A 14674-nucleotide genomic window follows, 5' to 3' on the forward strand; every position below is an offset into this window, starting at 1 on the left:
AGCACATTCCCCAGGGCAGGGTTGGAGGTTTGTCTCTGAGGAGGAAGGAGCCCAGCCCACACTCCTGGGCCTGGAGCCTCGTCTCTCAAGGGAGCTGAGTGACCAAAGGGGACGAAGGTAGAGGGAGTTCAGGACAGGGCAGGGGATCTGTGCTGATGGGAGGGCAGTGGCTGGGCCTGAGATGAGTGGACACTGAGAGCCACTCACTCCACACCATTGAGGCTTTGGGGGCAGACAGCCCTGGGCTAGCATCCTGCTTCTGCCCCTTCTCAAGTTGTCACAAAAGCCTTTGCACACAGTGCCGGCTAATCCCCTCACCAGCTCCCTCAGAGACCCCCACCTGTTGTGTCCACCGTGGGGCCTCACTATGTGGGGACAGCTCTGTCTTCTGTGTGAGAGCCTGGATCTGTGAGGCAGGACCCGGCCTGACTTGGTAGAAGCCGTCGTTAGGCGTTGGGACTGTGTTTCTCCTTATGGGTGAAGAAGGTTCTGGCTCTCTTGGCAGTAAGTCTAAGATCCCCAACAGCCATTTGTTTTATTCTCTCCTCCTGTTCCCTGGATCCAAGCAGCACACTGACCCAAGGTCCTCCTGCGGGTCAGTGACACAGGCTGGAGCAGAGCCCAGGACTCCTGAATCCCAGTCCAGGGGACTCTGACCCCCCTGCCCAGCCCCTCCAGGAAGGACAGACAGGCTCTGCTCTCAGACTCCCCTGGACAAGACCCGGCTTGCCCGTTCCCATGGCTCCTGGTCGGGGCTGGCAGAGCTGGGCTCCTGGATGGGAAACCCAGGAGGACCTGGCATTTCCTGCTCTTGCCAGATTCCCCACTGGCTTCTCCTTCTCCCTGGGAACAAATTGGCTGAATATCCCTCCTGTCAGCATCTGGGTGTTATTTCCATCTGGCCTCAGGGAGCCCCTCCCAGGAGACAGACAGGAATGCAGTGGACTTTCAAGTGTACAGAGAGAATGTCAGCTATGCAGGAGGAGGGGCTGGGGCTCCCCAGAGCCAGAGGGTCCTCTTCTGCTGGCTGAGGAGGAGGATATTGCCACTCCTCTGCTCCAATCGCATTATCGGGATTCAGGAACTGACCTCTGCTCCCTGTAAAAGGACTTCTGGTGACCAAAGGATGGATGGTCTGGCCCAATTCCAGCTCTGACTGGATCCTCCAAGTAAAACAGTGAGTTAAGAGCCAACTTGTCAGAGGAGGCGCTGGAGGAGCAGGCTCTAGGCTTGGCCTCCAGGAATGATGCCCAGACCAGCACCGCTGTGTGACTCAGGGATCTGAACATCACTGCTGCAGCCCCAGCAGCCTCTTGGCACCTCGAAGCTATTGCCTCAACATGTGGTTTCTGCTGGGGAAACACCTGGTGACTCCATGGCTGTGCTGCTCAGAGCTTCAAAGGCCTCCAGAACCCCAGCTGCAAGGCCATCTGGGAAAGGCCGTCTGAGGCTGTGCAGCCTCTACAGACAGGGAGGCCCTGAGTGGGTGGGATGGATGCCAAGTGTCCTGTATACCCTTCGTGGCTCCCCATCACCCTCGACTTATTGCAAATCCTTATTGCAACCCAAAAGGTCTTCCATGGCTCAACCTCCACGGTCCCTAGGTGCAGGCTCTACACTCTCCCCACTTTCTACACCTCAAACTCAGGGTCTGTGGTCCCCCCACATCCACATGTTCCAGGGTTCATGCATCACAGTTCTTGTCTGACTCTCTCCTCACTCTCTTCACATGCATTCTATTCACTCTCCAGCTTTCAGTTTAAATGTCACCCTCCCCAAAACATCTCTGTGCCCTGAGGCTGAGGTCAGTCCCCCATTACATCCTGACAGCACCTTGCACGTCTTCTGCTGAGCACTTATCACAGCTCTTTGGGGCTTTGCTGTCAAGAAAGACACTTGAGAATCAGGCCCAGTTGTAGATTTTGATCATCAATGAGAAGGGAACACATTGTTTCAGGACTGAATAGATCAAGGGTTTTAGATTTAGTTGAACCAGACCAGCCTCCACTCTGCACGAGCAGATGGGAGTCAGAATCCCACTATAAAGTGAAGATACTCCTGGACAGTCTCATTCCAGCAACAGAAGTAATGAAACAGACCGAGCGGGTTAGCACCAGTGGTGTGGACAGTTCCTTCTGCTCTCTGGACACCACCCCCCAACCCCATTAAAATGTTTTTACTCTTTTTTACGTGTGTGGTAAAATACACATAACATAAAATTTATCATTTTAGCCATTGTAAATTGTACAGTTCAGTGGCATTTAGTATATTCAAGATGTTGTGTAACCATCACCAGAATATTCTCATCAGCCCTAAAGAAAACCCCATACTCATTAAGCAATCCCTGCCCATTACACCCTCCTCCCAGCCCCTGGAAACCACTAATCTGCTTTCTGTCTCAATGCATCTACCTGTTTGGGATTTTTAATATAAATAGAATGATACAATATGTGGTTCTTTGTGTCTGGCTTCTTTCACTTATCACGATATTTTCAAGATTCGTCCATGTTGTAATGTATCCGTACTTCATTTCTTATGAGAAATAGCATTTCATTATATGGATATAGCACATTTAACTTATCCCTTCATCAATAGATGGACATTTCTGATGCTTCTACCTTTTCACTCTTCTGAATGATGCTACTATGAACATTTGTGTACAGTGATGGTTTGAACAACTGTTTCAATTCTTTTGGGTATCTACCCAGGAGTAGAATTGCTTGTTCACATGGTAATTTTATGTTTCACTCACTGAGGAACAGACGAACGGTTTTCCTCAGTGGTTGCACCACTTTACACTCCTACTAGCAAACTGAGGGTTGCAATTTCTCCACACCCTTGCTAACACATATTTTTCCATTATAAAAAATTATCACCACTCTAGTGGATGTGAAGTGTTAATTTTTAGTAGTTTTGATTTGAATTTCCCTTAAAAAATGACTTTGAGTGTCTTTTCACGTGCTTGTTGGACATATCTTCTGTGGAGAATCATGTATTCAAGTCCTTTGCCAATTTTTAAATTGTGTTGTGGGCCGGCCCCGTGGCTTAGCGGTTGGGTGCGTGCGCTCCGCTGCTGGCGGCCCGGGTTCGGATCCCGGGTGCGCACCGACACACCGCTTCTCTGGCCATGCTGAGGCCACATCCCACATACAGCAACTAAAAGGATGTGCAGCTATGACATACAACTATGTACTGGGGCTTTGGGGGAAAAAATAAATAAATAAAATCTTTAAAAAAATAAAATAAAATAAAATAAATTGTGTTGTTTGTCCTTTTGTTATTCAGTTGGAGGCGTGCTTTACATACTCTGGATACTATATTCTAGATCATTGTTAGATATGTGCCTTGCAAATATTTAGTCCTACTTTGTGGGTATTATTTTCATTTTCTTCATGGTGTTCTTTGACACACAAAACTTTTAATTTTTATAAAGTCTCATTCATTTTTTTTTCTTGTGTCTGTGCTTTTGGTGTCATATCTAAGAAAACATTTTCAAAGGCAAGATCATGAAGAATCAGTCCTATGTTTCCTTCTAAGACTTTTATATCTTTACCTCCTACATTTAGGTCTTTCATGCACTTGGAGGTAGTTTCTGTATATGGTGTGAGGCAGAGGTCCCGCTTCATTCTTCTGCCTGTGGATGTCCATTTCACCCAGTGCCACATGCAGAAAACTTCTTTCCACATTGAATGCTCTAAGCATCCTAATAAAAAACTCAATTGGCCATAAATCTATGGGCTTATTCTGGATCCTCAATTCCATCCCATTGATCTATATGTCTATCCTTATGCCAGTACCATACTGTTTTGATTACTGTAGCTTTGTAGTAAGTTTAAAATCAGCAAGTGTGAGTCTTCCAACTTTGTTCTTCTTTTTCAAGATAGTTTTAGCTATTCAGAGTCCCTTGCAATTCCAGATAAATTTGAGAATGAGTTCTTACATTTCTGGAAGACGAAGAAAAAAAAGGCCATTGAGGTTTTTCTAGGGATTGCATTGAATCTATAGATTGCTTTCGGAAGTAATCATCTTACCAATATAAATGGGACTGATTTGGGAATGTGGTTGGGACATTGCTATGGAAGGAGAGGAGGGCGGGAGTGGAAAGGGATGGGATGGAGGCTGAGCTTCCCTTGGGGGTGGGGCTGCAGCTGTGATTGGAGATGGGGTTCTGCCCTCCCTACCTGGAGGCTGCATTGGGGATCACGTCTCTGGCGTTGGCTTTGGTTCAGCAGATGGAAAGCGGCAGATTCGGCAGGTCCTTTCACCTCTAGAGAGGAGCAGCAGATGTCAGAGCATCTCCAGTCCTCTTCCCTGGCCTCAGGGGCATTGCTTTGTCCTGGGGCCTTGGCAGGCATCACACAGGGTATCTGTCACCTGGGAACATGATGTCAGATCCTTTAAGAGCCAGGAGAGGGTGGATGCTCCCTTCCCCTTCCTTCCCCCAGATGCATCCCTCTCATTCCCCAGTGACAAGGCCACTTTAGTAAAAAGGAAGGCATAGGATAACCTTGGAGCTATCCCCACTCCCCCAAAGTGAAACAGCTAATAATGTCTGACCCATGTGATCCTACAAGTCTTCTACTTTCCCCGTGTTCTGTTCTACATTTTGAACCCTCCTGAGGGGGTTCATCAACACCCTGACCTCACACCCCCAGCCCGAGGACCACAGCTTAGTACTCGCTCACCTAACCAAGGCTGATGCTATTCAGGTGAAAGCAATTGTGATGGGTTTCTGGGGTCACTCATGAAACCAAGACAGGAGTTCCAATATCACTAGGACGCATGTCTACTTATGTTTCTTCTTTATACACGTCACTTTCTCTGATAGAGAGCTGCAATTTTTTTCTGGTTTTGTCGACCTATTTTCCTCCTTGTTCAAAACTTTGAATCCCCTTTCTCTTTTTTCCCAGGCATGAGGGCCCTCTTGAGCACTTCTTGTAGTGGGGGTCTTATGGCCATGAACTCCCTTAGCTTTTGTTTATCTGGGATAGTTGTTATTTCTCCATCATGTCTGAAGGATATTTTCACTGGATACAGTATTCTTGGTTGAGGTGTGGCTGAGTGAAGCACGACCAATCTGGGCACAGCTGTGCAGAGGCTGCTGGGGGGGAAGCGTGGGAAGAGCTGGGACTGGAGCGCAGCTAGGCCAAAACAGCTGGGGCTCGGGTGCAGGTGGGTTGAAGCAGCTGCAGCTGAAGTGCTGCTGGGCTGAAGAAGCAGGAGCTGGAGCGCGGTGGGCTGAAGTTGCTGGCGCCAAGTCAGCTGGAGCCTGAGCACAGGCCAAGGCCAAGCAGCTGGAGCAAGGGGGAGGGGGAGGTGGGGCAGCTGGGGCAGCTGGGGCCATGGCTTGTTCCAGCCAGAGCAGCTGGAGCTGTGGCGAGGTGGGGCCTGAGCTGCTGCTGCCTCTGGGGCGGTGGTCGCAGTCATGCTGCCCCTGCTGGTGGGACCCTGGGTGCCTGGGGGTCGCTGCCTCTGGGGATGGGGCTGAGCTGAAGCACCGCTGTGCTGAAGCTCTAGTCAGGTGGGCCAGGTGGGGAAGGCGCGCTTACTTTCACATCCCCAATCTCAGACTTTTCTCACCTGGCTGATGCCCTCTGCTCTCCTGAGGGGCTAGCTTGTTGAAAGTACCCTTGCAGCAGTTCCGCTCCCTCTGTAGAGGGATCCCCACAGGCTGTGAGGCGTCTTGGAGAGCGCTGGTTTTCACGCCGCGAGCCGCCCCTTCCCCTCCTCTGAGAGCTGCATGGTCTCAGTCTCTGGGTCGCAGTCCTTGAGGAGGGGAGGGAACTCCCTTTACCTCCTTCCACTTCCTCTGGGGATTCCAGCACCTCCGTCCTCGGGTGTATGGCTGCCTGGGTGCCTCAGACGTCCCCTGTGTTGTATGAATAGGTTCTGTTGGAATATGAGTGTCCTTTTCATTGTGTCTTAGAGGGGGAGAGTTCAGTGGGGGAAGTTCACTCCGCCATGATGCTGACATCACTCTTATTTTATTATTTTTAAGAACTATGCCTTTATGTATGTTTGTGGGAAGCAGAATATGGTTTAGAACTTCATCTCTGGAGCCAGGAAGCCTGTGGCTAAACCCCGACACCACCTTCTTCCCCCTGGATGTGGTAACACCGCCAGGCCTCAGTTTCCTCTACTATGAAAGGAAGTTAATAATAATATCCACCTCACAAACCTGTTGGGAGCAGGTGACGAGATAATTCATGGAAAGAGCTTAGAGCTGCCTGGTGCGCTATTCGATAACGTCATGAGTGTAAGCATGATCCACCTGAGCATGGGGAATATGGTGGGAGAAAACACCCCACACCGGTCTCACTGGGGACCTTGGGTGGGTGGAGCTGGAGGGACACAGGTGATTGACATTCCTATCAGTTCAACTACTTACAGCTGGCATGTGTTTCTTCTGTAATTTTTTAAATCCACTAAAGTAGAAGGAAAGGAGGAAGAACAACCCAGGCAGTCGGCCCTGAACTCACCAGGCGCTCTGGGAGGGAGTGGGAACGGAGGCCTGGGCAGGGCAGAGGCCCCAGGAAAGACTTCTTCCCCAACAGTGGATCCCTAGCCACCGGGTGGCCCTGGGCAAATGGCTGCTCCTCTCTGGAAGTCAGGTTCCCTCCTGTGCACAGTGGAGCTGCCAGTGGCCCCACATAAGCACGTGGCTTACTACCAAGGGCAGATGTGAGCTCCAGTCCCAGTGGCGCTTGTGGGGCAGTAGAGGCAGACATCTAAGGGCTCCACCCTTGTCAACCCATTTAATCCCACATCCTCCCTAGGAGTTAGGGACTTTACATTATCCCCCCCATTATGCAGGTGGGGAAAACTGAGGCACAGAAAGGTTAGGTCACCTGCTCGAGCTCACACATGAGAATTCAATCCCAGGCAGCCTGGCTCTGAATCTGGGCTCTGGACTGCTAGGCTCCGCTATCTCCTGTGTCTCCCACACATGACTCCCCTCTCCAGGCCTCAGTCACCTCACCTCTGAGATGGGCCTCCCAGTATTCCCCTCTTCAGTTTGCTGAAAGGGTTAAGGACATCGCGTGTAGACCTGGGAGCAGTGTTTAAAAAGTGAGAGTCTTTGTTCACTCCATTCCTCTGGGAGGAGGGAGATGAGGCCCCGGGCGCTTCTCTGGTGTTAAGTTCCTGTTGAGTTGCCCAAAGCTGCACTGAGAGACAAAGCAGGGCAGGGATCCAGGCCCTGGGTCTTCCAGGAACCACAGGGTGAAGCGCCCAGGGGTCTGAGTGCCCTTCTGCATCCCTCTGGCTTTGTCAGGGGCTCCGCCCCCCACCTCACCCAGATCCACCACACCGCATCCTGTTGCAGCCCCGCCAGAGAAGGAAGCAGAGTCCGGGATCCCTGTAAGCTGCCCGGGACGTCCTGCCTTCATGAAGCTAGGCCTTCCCAGCCACGCCGCCCCAGCATATATAGGCGGCCCAGCTAGCCACGAGCTCCTAGACGTCCCTGTGCCCCATGCCCGCCATGTCCTGCCCCTGCGCACTGCTCACCTGGACCCTCCTCACCCTCCTCGGGCTTGGAGCGGCTCAAGAAGACTTGACCTCACGCGGCCCCATCGTGCCCTGGAGAGAGTGGAGGACCCTGGCATCCACGTGCGAATGGCGCCTGAACCTGCCCGCGCGCTACGTGGTGGTGTCACACACGGAGGGCAGCCCTGAGACACCCCCGCCTCGTGTGGGAGGCAGGTCCAGAACGTGCAGAGCTACCACGTGCGGAACCTGGGCTGGTGCGACGTGGGCTACAAGTGAGTGCGGAGGGGGCACAGGTGGAGCCGGGGCTGGAGGAGGGAAAGGTGCGCAGGCCTGGGGGGCAGTGGGACCCGGTTCTGAGCCGCCTGGCTGACACCCTGGGCATCTTGGTATCTCCAAGGTCACCACGGAGGGCTGGGCGTGTGCTGGCAGCACAAAGATGTCAGGACGAGGGGAGAGGGCTGACATCCAAGCTCTGCGCCCCAGGGGGAAGGGACAGACTTTGCCAACACGCACCACGGTGTCCTCAACCCTGGGGTCCCCTCAGAAAGTCTGTGCTTTGTTAGGAGGCGGACACAGGCTGGTGAAGCACAGGGCGGGGCTCCTGTCCCAGCTCTGCTCACGGTGGCCGAGACCCGGGGCAGGTCACTCGCCCTCTCAGCTTCAGTCTCTTATTCCTCCTCTGCACAGTCAACGGGATTGTGCCCACCTGGTCACTAACCAGCCAATACAGGCCAGGCTCTTAGGACACTGCCTCGCACGTAGTCAGAGCCCCACAATGCACGGACAATGGCCATTAGGCACCTGCTCTGTGTCAGGCCGTGTGCCGGATGCTGGGATGGGGACACAGCCTTGAACTGACGGAGTGTAGCCCAGGGGGATTTAAAGACCAGCAGGGAGAAACAAGCAAAGTCACTCAGATGAATTCACACGGTGACAGAAGTGACAATAAAAAGGAAGAGTGGCTGAGGTGGCTCTGGGACGGGGGAGCTGAGGGAAGAGTGAGTGAGCTGGGGGAAGAGCGGGGTAAAGGCTCTGAGGCCGAGTGAGCGGGTCACCCTAAAGGTCAGGGTGGCTGGAGGTGGCTGGGAGGAAAGAGGAAATGAGGAGGAGGGGACAGAGGGCACAGGGCCTGTGGGCCCCGGTAAGGAGTGTGGCTCTGCTCTGAGGAGGACGGGAGCCACGGGAGGGACGGGAGCCTGCTTAGTATAAGGAGCTCCCTCTGGCTGCTGTGGGGAGGACAGACTCGAGAGGGCGAGGGCAGAAACAGGGTCGGGGACACTCAGACCTGCCTCTGGGGCCCACGCCCACCAGCGCCCTGCCCATGGTAACAGGCTGGGCTCCAGCACCCGGGTTTCCACAGCGAGAGAGCGTTTCAACCCCACAAGTTCTCAGACATCGGGAAGCACCAGCATCACCTTTCTGGAGATGCAGGTCCCCAGGTCCCTCCCTTAGAGGCTGCTTCAGTGGGGCTGGGGGAGGCCGGGGAATCTGAGGACCTCACTGAGAGAAATCTAGATGCCTCCAAGGGTGTCCCCAGCTCTTCAGGCTCAAGATCTTACAAGTCAAAGGCTCCAACTTCAAGGTTTTGTTTCCAAGAGGCGGGTGCTCCATCTAAGAGTTTTCTTGAAGTCAGAAGACCAGAGCCTGGTCCGCAGCCTCTGGCCTGAATCCTCTTACAGAAGCAGAGAAGTCGGCCTCTCAGATTTTAGGATTCAGAGTGTGCTTCAAACGTTCTGAATCCCTCTTCCTTGTCCCGTCGCCTTCTCTCTCTGAGCCTCAGTTTCTTCCCCTGTACAATGGGCTCCTGACTGTACCCCCCTGGTGGTGGCTGAGGTTTCAGTCAGATGCCTCCGTGTGACAAATGCACAGGGAGCACCAATTGCCTTCCAGGGGCTGGGGCTGCGGCCGGGCCATAACCACCCAGTCCTGGGGCCGGCATCGCTATGGTATTTCTAGTCTCTTCAGAGCCGGATTCTGAGCGTCTGGCTTCCTAAGTGGCAGATTCAGGACCCAAGAATGGAAAGTTCCAACATTCTGTGCGTCATTGGTGATCTGTGAGCCAGAGGGCTGAGGAGGCAGACACTGCAGCTCCAGAAGCTGATCCCCTGGTTAATTCAATGTGCCAAGTCAGACTCGCTCAATAAGACATGCTGGATGAGGGAGTCTTAAGGATCTGCGGCCGGGATTGGAAACCTCAGAGGCAGATGCTGGGGCTCCAGGGTCTGGTCTGGTTGTGGCGCCAGCCCTTGAGTCCTCATCCTGTCACCCAGCACAGAGCAGGAAGCAGGAAGCAGACTGGGGTGAGGGCAGAAGAGCTTCTTGGTGGAGAGTCTGAGAGGCAGGCGTCCCCGGGGCATGACCTTGGGCGAATCACCTCTCTTTCTAAGTCTCTGCTTCCTCAGCTTAAAGCGGAGATGATAACAGTGCTCCCTCCGAGGACTGTATGGGAGACCCATCAAATCAAGAGTGGGACAGATCCTCCAGGGAGGCAGGAGAGAGCAAGAAATCAGACCATGTGGGTGGGGGTCACTGGAACCTGGGTGAAAATCCTGGCTCTGCCTCTGACCCACTGTGTGACCCTGGGCAGGTGTCTCCACCTCTCTGATCATCTACAGAATGGAGGCAGTAGTGACTCACAGGGTTGCTGTGAAGAGGGAAAAAGGTGCATGTAGAGCTGTGCTTGGCACATGGCAGGGGCCACTGTCATTGTTATTATTGTGGAAGATCAGGGAAGAAGAGGGAGGGTGTCGGGGGATTGTGTGTGAGTGGCAGGAACAGGGGCAGGGTGAGTGGAGGAAGAAGAGAGGTCCTCCCCCGGGAAGCCCTCCCTCACTCATCAACCCCCCACCCCCACAGCTTCCTGATCTGAAGACGGGCTTGTGTATGAGGGCCGCGGCTAGAACACCCAGGGCGCCCACTCAGGTCCCACCTGGAACTCCATCTCCATCAGCATCAGCTTCATGGGTAACTACATGGGTAAGTGAGTGTCCAGCTGTCGGGACAGGGGCGACATGGGGTCTGGGGGACGGCAGGGAGCGGTTCATGGTGGTTCAGAAGCCCTGCCACCTACACGCTCTGTGACCTCGGGCAGTGACTCTGCTTTTCTGAGCCTCGTGTCCTCCTTTCGACAATGACCTTTTTGAAGCACACGGTTCTAGTGAGGACTAGTCCTTCTGTATCAAGTTCTTAGGCGAGTCCACGGCACCTACGAAGTGCTGGATAAATGGTAGCTGGTAGGAACAGGAGGGCTGGGGGCAGGTGAAGGGGAATCAGTGAGAACCTTGACAGCCGACATTCGCTGAAAGGAACTTATGTTATCATCCCACAGCCCTGTGGGCAGGTGCCATGAGTCTCTCCTTTCACAGTGAGGAAACTGAGGCACAGAGAGGTGGAGTCACTGCCAGGGAGTGGCAGAGCCGGTTCTGGGCCCCAGCAGGCCAGCTGGGAGGGCACCATGGGAACCCATGCCCCACACGACCTCTGCCCTCCAGAGCACCACAGCCTCACTCCTGCCTCTGCCTCCCCCAGAGCGCGCGCCCCCGCAACAAGCCCTCAGGGCAGCCCAGAGTCTGCTGGCCTGTGGCGAGGCCCGGGGAGCCCTGAGGCACAACTACGAGGTCAAAGGACACCGGGATGTGCAACAGACGCTCTCTCCAGGTGACCAGATCTACAGAATCATCCAGACTTGGCCACACTACAGGGACTGAGGCCCTGGGCATCTCCCCCACCCAGTCGGAAACCCCACTGCCTCCCCTCCAATAAAGGTGCACTCACTGTGACCCTGTGTCCTACCAGCAGCCTTCCCTCTCTCCCCGCCTCCCACAAGACCCCAACCTTCTAGAAAGGAACATGCTGGAAGGACGAACCGGCCCCGCCCCCCACGCAGAATCCCGGGAGACGGGGGATGGAGGGGCAGTCTCCCTCTCCGGGGTCACGCATGCGTGTCCAGGCGGTTCATGTACTCCTGCAGGGCCTTCAGGCGGGTGTCTGTTTCGGCCATGTCGGCCGCCTGGTGGTCAGAGCTGTACTCTGTGGGAGCAGGGCGGGTGTGGGGGGCTGGGGGTGGCCTGGAGCTGCGGGAGCTCAGGGACCCAACCAGCTGCGCTGGGTGCCATCCCAGCCAGCTCTGGGGCAGGTGAGGGGGAGATGAGGAGTCCCAGGCTCACCTTTGATGGGGACCCAGCCCCCTGAACTGGCCAGGCATCTCTGATGGCAGCCGCGTTCCACGGGAGCAGACTTCTGCTGCTGGGGGAGGCAGGAAGGGGGTCAGGCACCCTCTCTCTATTCCTGCCCCCTAAATCCTACCGGAAATTCTGAACCTAAGGACCCCAGAAAAAACAAAGGCTGATACCTAAGGGGCACTTATTCTATGCAAAGTGTCCTCCTTGGGTCTCCAGCAGAACCCTCTGAGGCGACTACTGTAACCATCCCCACCTAACTCATAAAGAAACCGAGGTCCAGAGAGGCCAAGTAACCACCTTGAGTCACAGGTGACAGGAAGGGGAGCCAGGTTTTAAGACGTGGAAATTTGAGGCAGGAGCAGGTGCTCTGACCAGCGTCCTCTGACCCCAGACTACCCCAAACGCCCTCCCATCCAAGAATCTCAAAACACTCTGAGTCCAGAGACATTTAAGAGCCGCCTCTGTACCTGACCCCCAGAATGGACTCATGGGAGAGAGGGACAGCGTCCTCTGGTGTTTCACGCTGCCCCACCTCCTCCAAGGCCTGAGGAAGGACACTCACCCTGTTGGACCCACTCCACGTGGGGGGGCTGGGAGGCTTCCCGCAGCCGCCAGCCCTGGGGGAGGGAGGAATCAAGGCCCACTGGGGGTCTTAGGCACCTCCCATCTCGCCTTCCTCCGTGGTTTCAAGCCTCCAGCCTCTAGAACCCACTTTCCCTGCAAAAGACTGTTTCCAGTCTCCCCAGACACCCGTTTGGAGGCGGTCCATCTCCAAGCCCAAGCTCTACCCTCTCGGGAGGGATTCCGAGAGATCCTCCAACTCGCTGCAGGAGCTGGCGGACGAGCAGCGGCTGCGGAAACTGTCCACTAGGGGGAGAGGGACGGGGTGAGCCTCCCGCCCTCGCCGGCCCGCCCACCCGCCCCCCGCGCTCCAGCCCAGCTACCCGAGGAGTTGCGGTTCCGGCAGCGGTTGGCCGCGTCCCCTCGGCCGGTCACGGCAGCGGGGGCCCGGGTCTGGCGAGACCAGGAGATGGATGGACAGTCCCCGCTTCCTCCGCTGCCCAGTCGGTTCAGCTGCTGCTGCTGCCTGGGGAGCGGGAGGGAGACGCCCGCCTGTGCGCCCAACTAATGTGGGGAAGGGCGATGCTGCGCCCCTGAGGGTCCCAGCCAGGGCCGGTGACGCGCCTGAGGTCACACGGCCTAAGTAGGGAAAAGCACGGGGAGTCATAGACCAAGCTGTGGAGGTGTCAGGAGAGGAGGCGAAGGTCAGGTAGAAGCGGGAGCAGGTAGGGGGAAGGGGGGAGATGGAGCAGGTGACAGGTGATGGACACAGGCGGGAAACGGGGATAGACCAGGGCACAGGTCAGGGGCCAGGTGAAGGGGCGGGGATGTGGGCAGGACAAGGGGAAGTGGGCGCTCACTTCATCTTGATCTCTCTCTGCTGCTTCTTCTTCGCTTTCACAAAGGCTGTGGGGTCGAAACGGCGCACGCGACCACCTAGGGCGGGGCGGGGGTGGAGAGCGGAGGAGGCGGGGTCACAGGGTCACGCCCCCACAGTCCTAGTCCGCGCCCCCTCCTCCACGGGTAGGGGGGCCGGCACACACCTGTGGGCGAGGGCGAGGGGCGGGCAGCGCGGCCTCGACCCCGGCCTCCGCGGCCGCCGTCCCGGGAGGAGGAGCGGGCGGCGCCGCGGCCACGCGACCTGGAGCGCTCCCGGGACGACGAGGCCCGATCCTCCCGCGCCGCGGGCGGCACCACCGGCGGAGTCCGTCTCCTGGAGCCCAGGACCCACTGTCGGTTTCCCGCCGGCCAGGACGGCTCCTATCCCAAGCCTCTTCCCGGATCCAACCATCCCCGAACCTTCAGGTCCATCCCCCATCAACTCCTAGACATTCACGCCCTGGCGCTCGACCCTCACAGACACCTTCTCCCAGGCCCCGCCCCTCTCGGAGCCCCACAGAGCCCCCAAAAGAACCCGTCAGTCACCTCCCCACATCCTAACACACCCCCTTCCCCGGACCCTTCTTCCTGAGGTCTCCGCCAGCTCCCTGAAACCCTTCCCAAGTTTCTGCCACCCACCCCCATAAATGCCAGCTGACATCAACCGGATCTCCCACCTGCCGGCCCCGCCCTCTCGCTCAACTAGACCCTCAGGCCCCGCCCCTTTCTGGTCCCCATCTCCAGGCCCGGCTCCTGATGCCGCCTCAAGCCCCGCCCATCTCCCCACAGACCCCGCCCACCGATTCCAACTGCGCATCCCAGTCCTTCCCTATGTCCCACGCAGCCCCTTAGGCCCCTCCATAATCACGGAAACAAGAAGTATTTTAAATGATCTATTTGCTCATTATGCACATTGACGGAAAGCATAATAGATGGCGGTATTTTTTCCCTCCTTACAAGTATTTAAAGCCATTTATTTAGCTGGAAACACTAGCTTGAAGGGGTACCGGCATATTCCACTTATAATAATTTCACTTCCGCAAACAATTGTCTTATGTTTGCAGCATGTTGAAGAAAATATTGTCTCATTCGTCTTTTGTTCTTCTGAGTCTCGATCCCTAAGAGTTCAAGGTACTTTGGGGGATCCTGGATGGCCTGATGAATGTATTAAAGTCAATTTGTGCATTCTAAACACACTCTTAATACGTACGGATGTTTGGGTTGTGGGGCTCAGCTCTCTCCTACTGACGCTATGACGTTGGAAGAACATTTGTAAATGAAAAGTTTCGCGTGGATATCGATTGTTCCTTCTTCCTTCCTAATGCGCTTCCTTTCCCATTTTCTTCCTTTGTTCTCTGCTGCTCTGTGTTCTCTGTCTGTTCTTTTCTGCTACTTCAGAACTTCTGCTTGCCAGGCCACACCTTCTTCCCCAGCATCTGTAGGTCCTTGCCAGGTATCTCTGTCACCTAATTCTGGAGACTGATGAATAAAAAGCATATCTTGTGTAGCTGCTCATTTACTAGAGAAATCAGGGCTACCAATTTACTAGTGAAAATTTGATGGTT

General features: G+C 55.2%; 1 protein-coding gene and 1 pseudogene across 1 annotated transcript in view; both read left to right on the plus strand.

Moving 5' to 3' along the window:
• LOC131397030 (MHC class I-like protein MILL1) overlaps positions 1-14674 on the plus strand; it is a 303101-nt gene that overhangs the window by 73607 nt on the left and 214820 nt on the right. The window lies entirely within an intron of this gene.
• LOC131397041 (peptidoglycan recognition protein 1-like) lies at positions 7481-11261 on the plus strand (annotated as a pseudogene).

Source organism: Diceros bicornis, chromosome 34, assembly GCF_020826845.1.
Source record: "Diceros bicornis minor isolate mBicDic1 chromosome 34, mDicBic1.mat.cur, whole genome shotgun sequence".
NCBI lineage: Eukaryota > Metazoa > Chordata > Mammalia > Perissodactyla > Rhinocerotidae > Diceros > Diceros bicornis.